The sequence below is a fragment of the Carcharhinus amblyrhynchos genome, unplaced genomic scaffold (assembly GCF_965287045.1).
Source record: "Carcharhinus amblyrhynchos unplaced genomic scaffold, sCarAmb.v2.hapA scaffold_85, whole genome shotgun sequence".
NCBI classification, from domain to species: Eukaryota; Metazoa; Chordata; class Chondrichthyes; order Carcharhiniformes; family Carcharhinidae; genus Carcharhinus; species Carcharhinus amblyrhynchos.
Window position 1 is genome coordinate 776,317 of NW_027649825.1, and position 14,562 is coordinate 790,878.

At 49.6% G+C, this 14,562-nt stretch overlaps 1 pseudogene; it reads right to left on the reverse strand.

Moving 5' to 3' along the window:
* LOC145337951 (ankyrin repeat and death domain-containing protein 1A-like) overlaps positions 1-6,368 on the reverse strand; it is a 28,725-nt pseudogene extending 22,357 nt beyond the window's left edge.
* Between the last annotated feature and the right edge of the window lie 8,194 nt (positions 6,369-14,562).

Genomic DNA, 14,562 nt, shown 5'->3' on the forward strand with positions numbered 1-14,562 from the left:
CTCCTTGTTTCTTGCCCATTAGCCAACTCTCTATCCATGCCAATGTACTACCTCCAACACCATGGGTTCTTACGTTATGGCTTAACTTTTTGAGAGGTACATTGTCGAACAGCCTTCTGGAAGTCCAAATACAGCACATCTACTGGTTCCCCTCTACCTACTCTGGTTGAGACTGCCTCAAAGAACTCCAATAAATTAGTCAGACACAATTTCCCTTTCATGAAGCCATGCTGTTTGATTAGATTATGATTTTCCAAATGTGCTGCTGTTATTTCCTTAATAATTGATTCCAGTATTAGGTGTTAGACTAATCAGCCTATAGTTACCCATTTTCTGCTTCCCTCCCTTTTTGAATAGGGCTCTCACATTGGTAGTTTTCCAATCCTCCAGTACTTCTCCAGAATCCAAGGATTTTTGGAAAATTACAACCAATGCATCCACCATCTCTGTAAACCTGGCTCAGGTCACTGTCTGTGTGGAGTTTACATGTTCTCCCCATTGTCTGCATGGGTTTCCTCCAGATGCTCTGGTTTCTTCCCACACTCCAAAGAAGTGCAGGTTAGGTGGATTGGCCATGCTAAATTGCCCCTACATGTCAGGAAGGCTAGCAAGGGTAAATGCATGGGGTTGTGGGCATAGGGCTTGGGTGGGATTGTGGTCAGTGCAGACTCGATGGGCCGAATGGTCTCTTTCTGCACTGTAGGATTCTATGATTCTAATTGTTTTAGGATCCTTGGATGCGAGCCATCAGGGCCAGGGGACTTACCTGCTTTTAGCCCGATTGTCTGACACTACATCTCTAGTGTTCTAAAGTTTAAAGTTTCTTTATTAGTGTCACAAGTAGGCTTACATTAAGTAATGGTAATTGATTCCTCCTCTGTATACTTCAGTATTAATACAAGGAAAAGCTTTTTCCCCCAGAGGGTGGTGGGAATCCGGAATCCACTGCCTAAATTGGTGGTAGAGGCTGGACGAGTAATCCAGAGACCCAGGGTAATGCTCTGAGGGCCAGGGTTCAAATCCTGCCACAGCAGATGGCGAAATTTGAATTCACCTTAAAATAACTGGAATTAGGAATCTACTGATGACCCGTTGTTGGAAAAACCCATCTGGTTTCCTTTAGGGAAGGAAATCTGCTGTCCTTACCCCAGTCTGGCCTACATGTGACTCCAGAGCCACAGCAATGTGGCTGACTCTTAAATGTGCTCAGGGATGGGCAATAAATGGTGAATCATGCCAGCGACACCCACATCCCATGAATGAATTAAAAAAAAACACTCAGTTCATTTAAAAGGTTCCTGGATCTACATCTGCAGAGTTGGAACCTGCAAGGCTACAATTCAGGTGCTGAAAAATGGGATTAAAATGAGTAGCTAGTTTCTGTTCTCTGTTTCTTTGGCTGGTGCAGACATGATGGACTGAATGGCCTCTTTCTGCACTGTCACTTTTTTTTAATGGTACTCACCCAAGAGAGTGTAACAATATTAGACGATTTACAGGTTAATGAGCAGCGGGGCAAACACTGTGAATGTCTGATGTGGCTCTCACCTGGTCCGGTCTGTCCAATGGGACTTCCTCCAAATCATCCATTATATGTTGGATAATGTCCACATGTCCCTGGTGTGCAGCACAGTGGTGCAGGCTTTGTCCAATCTGAATAGATAGGAAAAATAATCCAAACAGATAAACATACATAAAACATTTCCCAACTCTATGCCCTGTGTTACTGACTGTATCTCTCCCGATGTTAATCCAGCTCCCTCACACTGTCAATCAGTAATCCCTCTCCCCCAGCACCCTGCGTTACTAACCATAAATCCCTCTCCTCCCCCAGCGCCCTGTGTTACTGACTGTATCTCTCCCGATGTTAGTCCAGCTCCCTCACACTGTCACTCAGTAATCCCTCTCTCCCCCCCAGCACCCTGTGTTACAGACTGCATCTGTACTGACATTAATACAGCTTCCTCACACTGTCACTCAATAATCCCTCTCTCCCCCCCCAGCACCCTGTGTTACTGACTGTATCTGTACTGACGTTAATACAGATCCCTCACACTGTCACTCAGTAACCCCTCTCTCCCCCCCAGCACCCTGTGTTACTGGCTCCAACTCTACTGATGTCGACCCAGTTCCCCCGTAGTATTGGGCTCAGGAACTCATTTGGTCCACTCACAATTCATAGAAAGTAGAACTATCTAGTGATGACAGACTGGTGCTACTCTTTGATCAGAGAATCCCTACAGACCAGAAGGAGGCCATTCGGCCCATCGAGCCTGCACCAACCACAATCACATCCAGGCTCCATCCCCATGATCCCACATATTTACCCTACGAATTCACCTGACACTAAGGGGCAATTTAATACGGCCAATTCACCTAACCTGCACATCTTTGGAGTGTGGGAGGAAACCGGAGCACTCGGAGGAAACCCACACAGACACAGGGAGAATGTGCAAACTCCACACAGTAACCCAAGGCTGGAATTGAACCCGGGTCCCTGGTGCTGTGCTAACCACTGTGCTACCATGCTGGCCCAATAAGAACAAAGAACATTACAGCACAAGAACAGGCCCTTCAGCCCTCCAAGCCTGCACCAACCATGCTGCCCAACTTAACTAAAATCCCCTACCTTTCTGGGATCATACCCCTCTATTCCCATCCTATTCATGTACTTGTCCAGACACCCCTTAAAAGTCACTATCGTATCTGCTTCCACAACCCCCCCGGCAATGAGTTCCAAACACCCACCACCCTCTGTGTAAAAAAACTTGCCTCGAATATCTCCTTTAAACCTTGCCCCTCACACCTTAAACCTGTGGCCCCCTAGTAATTGACTCTTCCACTCTGGGAAAAAAGCTTCTGACTATACACTCTGTCCATGTCTCTCATAATCTTTTAGACTTCTATCAGGTCACCCCTCAACCTCCTAATGTTTGAATTGGTAAACACAGTGAAAAGAATCTGTTTGTGAACGTGGTTCTGATGCTGCTCCCATATTCATACATCACCTCGTGTAGTATTTGCCGTATGGAAATTACCCAGTTTGTGACAGTAACTTTTGCTCCAGCGTTAACCAGGGTCTGTAATAGTTTAAGATGACCAAACCAGGCAGCAAGCAGAGCTGGCATCATTCCAAACTACAAATGAAGGAAATAATTTTGCATGAAACACAGACTACAAGGGACCTGGTTTGAAGACAAGTGCTGCATATTACAAATCATTTGAGCCCTTGCTTCCTAATGGTCGATAACATTGCTCAGATAGAACGTTATTGCAGTAACACAGGGAATCAGCAGCTCACACTGGGTTACTCCCCACCAACTGGTTAATCCTGTTAAATGGGATTAGCGGAAGGTCAGGTGTTTCACATGTCGATGCAAGTTCGATGGGCCAAAGGGCCTCTTCTGCACTGTATGATTCTAACTTTCCGGGCAATCAACTGGGGACAGGTGCTGTGAGAAGTCAGAGGTAAAATTTCAAGCAACTGACATTAAAACCAGTTCAACAACAGCTGCCATTTAATTAATTCATGGCGTATGGGCTTCACTGGCCTGGACCAGCATTTATTAACCATTCCTAATTGCCCTTGAACTGTGTACAGTTCTGGTCACCCTATTATAGAAAGGATATTATTAAACTGTGACGATCAACAATAACTTCGTGGGCATCAGGACTTTAGTTCCAGGTATTTTGTGAATTTGGATTTCAGTGGATTTGAGCCCAGATCTCTAGAGCATTACTCGAGGGTCTCTGGATTACTAGCCCCGTGGAAAATATCACTGCACCAACACATCCACTGGTGCATTCACAACATGATGACAGAGGTCGTTATCAGGGTCAGCCGAAAGCAAGCGACAAGGGACTCCTTTCCATGTACTCGTGGAGTGTCATCAGAGATTGTTAGCGAAAGTTCAAAGCTATGGAACTGAAGGTAAATTATTGACCAGTAAGAGATTTGGGTGAACAGCAAAAGACATAGGCTGGAATTCTCTGGCCCCAGGAGCATGCTGGAGGATGGAGAAAAGAAGTGGGGCTGGGGCAGGAGACGGGGTGTAACATCAGGGCATAGTGGGGATTGCTATGTCCATCACCTACCCAGTGCTGTTGGCACGGTTCTCCTGCCCCTAGGCCAACTGAGGCCAATAGACAGCTTATTAAGAACTATCTAAAGGCCTTTTTCCACCTAAGCCTTGGTGGAGTCTCTGTAGACTCAGAGCGATGGGCCTCTGGTTTGGTATCCCTCAACCCGCTTTGAAGACCACCCGTACTGAAAGACTCCACTCTGTCCACATAAATGACCCCCACTTTGTACCCACCACCATTTCCAGGGTCTACTTATTGGTCCCAGAAAGCCAGACTTGGTTAAGCAGCATTCTGGGGCACCATCCATGGCACTGATCCTGGACTGGCACCAATTTTAGAAGCACCCACCAATCCTAGTGGATCTAAGGTCTGCCAGTCCTCTGGTTGGCTAGTAGGTCTTGGAGGTGGCACATCCTACCTTAGACAAAGCCACAATCCCGCTGGATGGTAGAACCGGATCGAGGGCCATTTAGTCTGTTTCACTCTTATGTTTACAGTATTAGACAGGCTGTAAATCACCAAGGCACTTGGATCAGGACATCTGGGTCAAAGACACAAACGTGATCGACTATCTCCATCAAATCACCAACATAAATACCTTGTCCTCAATGTCAACATTTGTACTGAATTCCAGTAAAAGCTTCACGGTGTTTTCATTTCCTCCAGCGACTGCCCAGTGCAGTGCCGTGCAATTAACCTAGGCCAACACAAGAAACAAGAACTTACTCAAAACAACCTTTACAAGATCAGAAAGTGAAACAAGTCTTTCTGTTTCTCAGTAATAACCCTTACTAACTCACCATATCCCTAAATCACACAACTATACCTATACAGAATATCCCTCAGACTCACCCACGTCCCAGGCTCCTCAAACACTCCTCCTAAATATACTCCTCAAACCCAACAACGTGCACAGTAAGAAGTCTGACAACACCAGGTTAAAGTCTAACAGGTTTATTTGGTAGCACCAGCTTTCAGAGTGCCTCTCCTTCATCACCTGCTGAAGCTCCAAAAGCTTGTGCTCTCAAATAAACCTGTGGGACTTTAACCTGTGTTGTGAGATATCTTACTGTGCCCACCCCAGTCCAACACCGGCAACTCCACACCATGGGCAACAACATGCAGCATTCTTCAATCACACCTACCCATCATAGGCCTCGATCCTCTACAGGCTCCATATCCCTCAATCTCACCCACCCCCCGTGTCCCTCCCTCCCTCCCGCTCCCCACGTCTCTCCCTCCCTCCCGCTCCCCGCGTCTCTCCCTCCCTCCCGCTCCCTGTGTTCCTCCCTGCCAATCCCCATGTCTCTCCTTCACATCCACTTACCACATACCTTTCCTGAACTTGCCACTCTAACCTCACTAACCAATCCACTCCAGGATTACATTAGACATGCTGCAGGGACACTGGCCGTTTGGCCCAGTTGTTCCCTGTCGGATTTACTCAAGCCTGCTCCCACCTTTCCACATTTAAATCGATCATCGTAACCCTCAGGACAGATGATTCTCTCTCCAAAGATTGTCCAATGTCCCCTTAACTCACCTAATGGACTCACTTGAACTACTCACACCAAGCATCTCCAGCAGATCCTCCAGCCCCACCTCCCCACTCTCTCACCTCATCCATTCCCTCACAGCCACCAAGTCTCCCTCTTTCTCTCCATTCCCTGAACCCCCTGCCCCCCCCACAGCCCAATAAGCCTCTGATCCCAGTTTTGTTTTGCAACAATCATGGAAGACATATGAACCAGTCTGTTACTCTTTGAGGGAAGCGGCGGGGAAGAAGTTATTCCTGACTTCCATTCTAACGGCCTTGAATCGGCAACAGTGCCTGAATCAATTTTTGTAACAAATGTCTTTAGTAATCTTGATGTTTTTTGCAGTTTAGCCTTCTCCATTTCACAGAAATAAATCTCAAAACATTGAGTACACCCAAAATAAAGGTCTGGCAATGAACCAGTGACAGCCTGAGCTAAGAGTACAGCAGTCTAGCAATGTTTACTATTATTTAGTGGTTACATTTTTTGCCAGGTTCCTGTGCGAGTAGATTTGATATTTTGGGTAAGTTTACACATTGCCTTTGTAGTTATTTAGTTTCTGCCTCGATCTGGCACAGAACCAGAGCATGGAACAAATTCAAAGATAACTTAGTTACTCACAATATTTTTTGCATTGATGTTCACTTTGTTGCAAATCAGCCAGCTGATGATTGCTGTGTCATCCCTCTTGGCTGCTTCCTGGAGCTCCTTTTCTGTCGACAACACTGGGGAGCAGATTATCTTCATCAGCACAGCAGGTACAGCACGGGGTTAGATACAGAGTAAAGCTCCCTCTACACCGTCCCCCATCAAACACTCCCAGGACAGGTACAGCACGGGGTTAGATACAGAGTAAAGCTTCCTCTACACTGTCCCCCCATCAAACACTCCCAGGACAGGTACAGCACGGGGTTAGACACAGAGTAAAGCTCCCTCTATGCAAAATGATTACCACAAGAAAGACAAGTTTGGTTTACAAGTTGGATATGTCTTGAGAACATATTTTCATCCTGTAATAATGATGGCAAAGCTCATTAGGCGAGGGGAACTTCTTTTTACAAGCTGACGTGAAGTGGCTCTTTGAAAGCCGCTGTACATCCAGCTGGGACAGAGCTTGATGCACTGAGTATAGCAGGCATATTTAAACTGAGAGACAGGCAGCTCTCAGTCACATTGCTAAATCCTTAAACTCAGTCTGAACTTTTAAAAGTTAAGGAATTTGCTCACAGCTCTCATCCTCGACCGTTCGCTTGTCACTCGTGGTTCAGTATTCACAGGACGTCCAGTTCTCCAAGGTGTATGGTGTCAGCTGAATAAACAGCTTCAATATTGCCGCACCCTCCTCTCACATTCACAGAGACAGAGACATCAGAACTACCTGTTAACCTGCTGTGTGCTGAAATCAGGCTTCACCAGGCTACAATCTGGAAACTGGGAGTGGGGTGGGACAAGGGGGCAGGGCGAGGGTCAGGCAGTCGAGGGGCAAGGGACAAGGGGGAGGGGACACAGTGAGGGGGCAGGGCAAGGGATAGGGTGGAGGGGAAGGGTGGATGGGAGAGCGAAAGAGGGTGGGGGTAGAAGGGGAGTTGAGAGAAGTTAAGATAAGAAAATCAAAGGGAGGCAGAGAAAGGAATGTGGAGGATAAGGGGAGCAGTTGCCTCTTTAAAATAGAAGTGGGATTCATTTCTTTGAGGGTCGTGAATCTTTGGAGCTCTATTCTTGAAGAGGTGATGGAAGCACCCTGAGTATTTTTAAGGCAAGGTGGGTAGATTCTTAGTAAACCCAGGGTGGTAGATTATTGGGGTTAGGCAGGACGTAGATTTGAAGATCAGCCATGCTCTTATTAAAGGCAGAGCTGGCCTGAGGGGTTGAATGGCCTACTCCTGTCCCTTAAGCGTACATTTGTATTATGTGGAGGAGGAATAAAGACCTGTGAATGATGGAACAGGGTGAGAGGAAGGAAGGGAGCAAGGAAGATTGAAAAGAGGATAGGGAAGCTAAGAACTGGATAAAGGAAGAGGATTAGGTGGGATGAGGAGAATGAGGGAAATGATGCAGGAACAGAATGAGGCTGAAATTGGGCAAGGAAAGAAGATAACTGGGGAGGATACAGGGGACAATGGAGGGTTGACATGAGGGTAAAGGCCAACAGGTTTATTTGGTAAATAGTTACTAACTGTCCTGGCTTGAGACTATTCACACCTCTTTAACCTGTGATTATCCCTCTCCACTTGCATTGTCCATACCTGTAAAGACTCACAATCCAACCATTATCTTGCAATTGTATCATTGTCTATATATGCCCTGTTTGTAAAACAGCTCTCCACTCACCTGACAGACTTTTATCTGGTGTTGTGAGACTTCTTACTGTGCCCACACCAGTCCAAGGCCGGCATCTCCACATCATGAGGGAAAAGTGCTGAGGCAGGGTGAGGGAAGATGCTGAGGAGAGAATTGAGCAGGGAGTTGAGGGAAGTAAGAGAGTGTAGAGATGGGGAGGGTAAAGATGGAGATATAGTGAGGGTGAGATGGGGCTTTAAGTTGTTGGGGGTAGAGTGGGTGGTGAGGATACTGTGCTATGAACATGTTATGTTTGAGGATGGCTTTAAGATGCAGTATTTTGCTACAAGCAAGTTACAAAAGTTGTTCTTTGTCCTTTAAGCAGTTGGTTTGTCTGGTATGAACATAGCAGATGCTGGAAAGCAGGATAATTACTCATTTTAACTATGTAAGTGTTTCTTCAACAGAAGTGTTAATGAGCTTTTGTTTACTAAAGAAAAGGACCCTTGGGGTGTTTTCTTCATTGAAGTAACGGAAAGGCAAATTAGATATACAAAGTCATATCGTCATGTGACCCTGTACACCTAACTCAAAATAGGTGGAGCTAGGTTTGGAAAAAAGCTTTGCATTCAATAGCGAGAGGGGGCTGGTTAAAAATAGCAGCCCTCTCTCTAGAAGTTCCAAAGCTGATAACAAAGGTTAAAGCAAATATGCCTGGATTTGCTAACTATTTTTAAAGTGGGGTTTAAGTCTGTAAGAGAAACATTGCTTAACTGGAACTGAATAGTCATAAGTTAGAAGTTAAAAGTTATTTCCTTTCGTATTTAAAAGGTTGTTCAATGATTAAAAGTTAACTGTTTCATTTTGTTAGAGTTATACTTGAATGCACAGTGGCTAGCCCTGCTGCCTCAGTGCCAGGGGCCTGGGTTTAATTCCTGGCTCGGGTCAGTGTCTGCGTGGAGTCTGCACATTCTCCTCATGTCTGCATGGGTTTCCTCTGGGTGCTCCAGTTTCCTCCCACAGTCCAAAAGACATGCTGGTTAGGGTGCATTGGTCATGCTAAATTCTCCCTCAGTGTACCCAAACAGGCACCAGAGTGTGGCAACTAGGGGATTTTCACATTAACTTCATTGCAGTGTTACTATAAGCCCATTTGTGACACAAATAAATAAAACTTGTTTTGTTAAGCTCCTTAATTTGTCAGTGGAAGTACTCCTGGAGTAAAGCATCCTTTCCTCACATTTATGCCAAAATAGAAAAAAACGTTGGGGTCTTGTCTGGCTTCATAACATATCTTCGTTTCTAATCTGGCACTCTGACAAAAATCAAACTTCTGTCTGTAAGGCTCTGGCACTCGTTCATATGCGTTTTTTTCCACATCCATAATCTCTGGATATTTCCTCTGATAGTGATGCAAACACCTCACTAGCTCTACCTACCAACATCGTTAGAATCAACAATACCCACATGGTTTGTGAGTATTCTACTTAGCTACCTTACTCAAATGAAATGAAAACAGCCTCTACATCTTGGTCATCAAACCTTGGCAGCACTTGAATATATTTAAACATACCTCCTCTAGTCCTTTGACAAAGATGGGTTAATTCTTTTCTCACTAACCTCATCACTTCTCAACTTCTGACTTTGCCTCCACCAGTTTTTGTTGTTGAGTTTCTAACAATCAAATGGTGTCTTTCTACCTTCCCCCCTCTCTTTCCTTTGCTTCTAATTGCAACTCAAGATGTCTCATTTCCTTTTCTTATTTAAGCTATCTCAATTCATTTTCTTGTTGCATCTGTTTCATTTGTAACTGAATTCTAGCCAATTCCACAGTGATTGAAAATGTTTCTGGAAATTTTAATTGCTGAGCTTTTATCTTGTCCTTCCTCACACTTTTAAGCAAAGTTAACCTAAGCTTATTTGCCAGATCTAAAAGAATACACAGAATCCCTACAGTGCAGAAGGAGGCCATTCAGCCCATTGAGTCTGCACTGACAACAATCCCACCCAGGCACTATCCCCATAACTTCACATATTTACCTTACTAATCCCTCTAACCTACACATTCCATGGCAATTTAGCATGGCCAATGCACCCTAACCCGCACATCTTTGGGACTGTGGGAGGAAAACTGGAGCACCCAGAGGAAACCCACGTAGACATGGGGAGAACATGCAAACTGCACAGGCAGTGACCCAAGCCGGGAATTGAACTCGGGTCCCTAGAGCTGTGAGGCAGCAGTGCTAACCCACTAGACCACCCCTGTTTTAACCATCTCTTGAAAATCATCACTGTGACATCTTCCACACCCAGAAAATCTTCAGCCACTACAAAAGAAATATTTTTCACAAGGTATTCCTTATTTAAACTAACCGAAAACACCACCTTGAAAGCAAGCACCAATTCCTCAACACCCAACTTTTGTTAGCGTGTCAGATCAGAAACCCAAAGTATATTAAGTTTAATTATTATTATTGTCACAAGTTGGCTTAACACTGCAATGAAGTTACTGTGAAATTCCCCTAGTTGCCATACTCTAGTAGTGCCTGTTCAGGTACAGAGGGAGAATTTAGCATGTCTAATGCACCCTAACCAGCACGTCTTTCAAATTGTGGAAGGGAACCAGAGCGTCACTCCAAAGAAGTGGAGGTTAGATTGGTCACGCTAAATTGTCCCCTAGTGTCCCGGGATGCGTAGGTTAGAGGGATTAGCGGCATAAATATGTGGGATTACGGGGATAAGGCCTGGGTGAGGTTGTGGTTGATGCAGACTCGATGAGCCAAATGGCCTCCTTCTGCACTGTAGGGATTCTATGATTCACCCGGAGGAAACCCACACAGACAGGGGGAAAACGTACAGAATCCGCACAGTCACCGGAGCCGGGAATCGGACCAAAGTCCCTGGCGTCATGAAGCAGCAGTGCTAACCGCTGTGCCACCCTGAAGCCAGAACAGACCTCAACAATTTTTCCATTTTGACATAAATGTGAGGAAAGGATGCTTACTCCAGGATAAACTCCACTGACAAATAAGGGATTTTTTAAATCAAAACAAGCTTTGATAAAAAGACCCTGGAACAATCTTTAAACATGAAAAGAAACAATTCTTCTAACTTATGACAATTCAGTTCCAATTATGCAATATTTCTCTTATAGACTTAAACACCACTTTAAAAATAATTAGCAAATCCTTGCATACTTGCTTTAATCTTTGTTAGCAGCTTTGGAGCTTCCAGGGACAGGGCTATGATCTTTAACGAGCCCTCTCCAGCAACTGAATGCAGAAAATCGTTTTTTCTCAGCTACAAACATAGCTCCTCCCATTGAGTATCACATGACTATATGACTCTGTAACCCCAACTCAACTTTTCATCACTTTAATCAAAGAGCACCCCAAGATTCCTTTTCTTTGGTTAAAAAAAACCTCATTAAGCTTTCTGTAAAATAAACACTTACATGGCTAAAAGGAGTAATTATTCTGCTGTGGCAGCATCTGCTGTATTTCTACCAGACAAACTGACTGCCTAAAACACTATCTTAAAGCAGTCTCCACCTCAAATATATTAACAGCACCATATCTTCACAACAGGTACAAAGTGGTGAGTGGAGAGTTTAGGTGGGTGTGATACAGTATGGGGTAAGGAGGGGATTTAGATGGGTGTGTGGTACAGTAAGGGGTAAGGAAGGGATTTAGATGGGTGTGTGGTACAGTAAGGGATAAGGAGAGGTTTAGGTGGGTGTGTGGTACAGTAAGGGGTAAGGAAGGGATTTAGATGGGTGTGTGGTACAGTAAGGGGTAAGGAGAAGTTTAGGTGGTGTGTGGTACAGTAAGGGTAAGGAGAGGGTTTGGGTGAGTGTGTGATACGCTAAGGGGTAAGGAGAGGGTTTAGATGCGTGTCTGGTACAGTAAGGGGTAAGGAGAGGGTTTGGGTGGGTGTGTGGTACAGTAAGGGGTAAGGAGAGGGTTTGGGTGGGTGTGTGGTACAGTAAGGGATAAGGACGGGGTTTTGGTGGTTTTTGAGGGGTTACAGTGGTGGGGTGGGGCTGATGTGTGGTGGGGGTGATGTGTGGTGGGGGTGGGGGTGATGTGTGGTGGGGGTGGGGGTAATGTGTGGTGGGGGTGATGTGTGGTGGGGGTGATGTGTGGTTGGGGTGATGTGGGGGTGGGGGGGTGATGTGTGGTGGGGGTGGGGGGTGATGTGTGGTGGGGGTGATGTGTGGTGGGGGTGGTGGGGGTGATGTGTGGTGGGGGTGGGGATGTGTCGTGGGGGTGGGGGTGATGTGTCGTGGGGGTGGGGGTGATGTGTCGTGGGGGTGGGGGTGATGTGTGGTGGGGGTGGGGGGGTGGGGGTGATGTGTGGTGGGGGTGGGGGGGTGGGGGTGATGTGTGGTGGGGGTGGGGGGGTGGGGGTGATGTGTGGTGGGGGTGGGGGGTGGGGGTGATGTGTGGTGGGGGTGGGGGTGATGTGTGGTGGGGGTGATGTGTGGTGGGGGTGGGGGTGGGGGGGTGGGGGTGATGTGTGGTGGGGGTGATGTGTGGTGGGGGTGGGGGGGTGGGGGTGATGTGTGGTGGGGGTGATGTGTGGTGGGGGTGGGGGGGTGGGGGTTATGTGTGGTGGGGGTGGGGGCAGTGGGGGTGATGTGTGGTGGGGGTGGGGGGGTGATGTGTGGTGGGGGTGGGGGGGTGATGTGTGGTGGGGGTGGGGGGGTGATGTGTGGTGGGGGTGGGGGGTGATGTGTGGTGGGGGTGGTGTGGTGGGGGGGGGTGATATGTCGTGGGGGTGATGTGTCATGGGGGTGGGGATGCGTGGTGGAGGTTGGGGGGTGGGGGTGATGTGTGGTGGGGGGGTGAGGGTGATGTGTGGTGGGTGTGTGGGGGTGGGGGTGATGTGGGGTGGGGGTGATGTGTGGTGGGGGTGATGTGTCGTAGGGGTGGGGATGTGTCGTGGGGGTGGGGATGCATGGTGGAGGTGGGGGGGTGGGGGTGATGTGTGGTGGGGGGGTGGGGGTGATGTGTGGTGGGGGGGTGGGGGTGATGTGTGGTGGGTGTGGGGGGTTGGGGGTGATGTGTGGTGGGTGTGGGGGCGGTGGGGGTGATGTGTGGTGGGGTGGGGGGTGATGTGTGGTGGGGGGTGGGGGTGATGTGTGGTGGGGGTGATGTGTTGTGGGGGTGGGGATGCGTGGTGGAGGTTGGGGGTGATGTGTGGTGGGGGGGTGGGGGTGATGTGTGGTGGGGCTGGGGGGCTGATGTGTGGTGGGGCTGGGGGGGGTGGGGGTGATGTGGGTTGGGGTGGGGGGGTGGGGGTGATGTGTGGTGGGGCTGGGGGGCTGATGTGTGGTGGGGCTGGGGGGGGTGGGGGTGATGTGGGTTGGGGTGGGGGGGTGGGGGTGATGTGTGGTGGGGCTGGGGGGGGTGGGGTGATGTGGGTTGGGCTGGGGGGGGTGGGGGTGATGTGGGTTGGGGTGGGGGGGTGGGGGTGATGTGGGTTGGGGTGGGGGGGTGGGGGTGATGTGTGGTGGGGCTGGGGGGGGTGGGGGTGATGTGGGTTGGGCTGGGGGGGGTGGGGGTGATGTGGGTTGGGGTGGGGGGGTGGGGGTGATGTGGGTTGGGGTGGGGGGGTGGGGGTGATGTGGGTTGGGGTGGGGGGGTGGGGGGGTGGGGGTGATGTGGGGTGGGGTGGGGGGTGGGGGTGATGTGGGGTGGGTGGAGGGGTGGGGGTGATGTGGGTTGGGGTGGGGGGGTGGGGGTGATGTGGGTTGGGGTGGGGGGGGTGGGGGTGATGTGGGTTGGGTGGGGGGGGTGGGGGTGATGTGGGTTGGGGTGGGGGGGGTGGGGGTGATGTGGGTTGGGGTGGGGGGGTGGGGGTGATGTGGGTTGGGGTGGGGGGGGTGGGGGTGATGTGGGTTGGGTGGGGGGGTGGGGGTGATGTGGGTTGGGGTGGGGGGGTGGGGGTGATGGGTGGTGGGGTGGGGGGGTGGGGGGGGTGAGGGTGATGGGTGGTGGGGGTGATGTGGGTTGTGGTGGGGGTGATGTGGGTTGGGGTGGGGGGGTGGGGGTGATGTGGGTTGGGGTGGGGGGGTGGGGGTGATGTGGGTTGGGGTGGGGGGGGGTGATGTGGGTTGGGGTGGGGGGTGGGGGTGATGGGTGGTGGGGGTGGGGGGGTGGGGGGGGTGAGGGTGATGGGTGGGATGTGGGTTGGGGTGGGGGTGATGTGGGTTGTGGTGGGGGTGATGTGGGTTGGGGTGGGGGGGTGGGGGTGATGTGGGTTGGGGTGGGGGGGTGGGGGTGATGTGGGTTGGGGTGGGGGGGTGGGGGTGATGTGGGTTGGGTGGGGGGGTGGGGGTGATGTGGGTTGGGGTGGGGGGGTGGGGGTGATGTGGGTTGGGGTGGGGGTGATGTGGGTTGGGTGGGGGGGTGGGGGTGATGTGGGTTGGGGTGGGGGGGTGGGGGTGATGTGGGTTGGGTGGGGGGTGGGTGGGGGTGATGTGGGTTGGGGTGGGGGGGTGGGGGTGATGTGGGTTGGGTGGGGGGGTGGGGGTGATGTGGGTTGGGTGGGGGGGTGGGGGTGATGTGGGTTGGGTGGGGGGTGATGGGTGGTGGGGGTGGGATGGGGTGAGTCCCTCAGGGCGCTCTCCCGAATCGCGCGCCAAGCACAGCTGCAC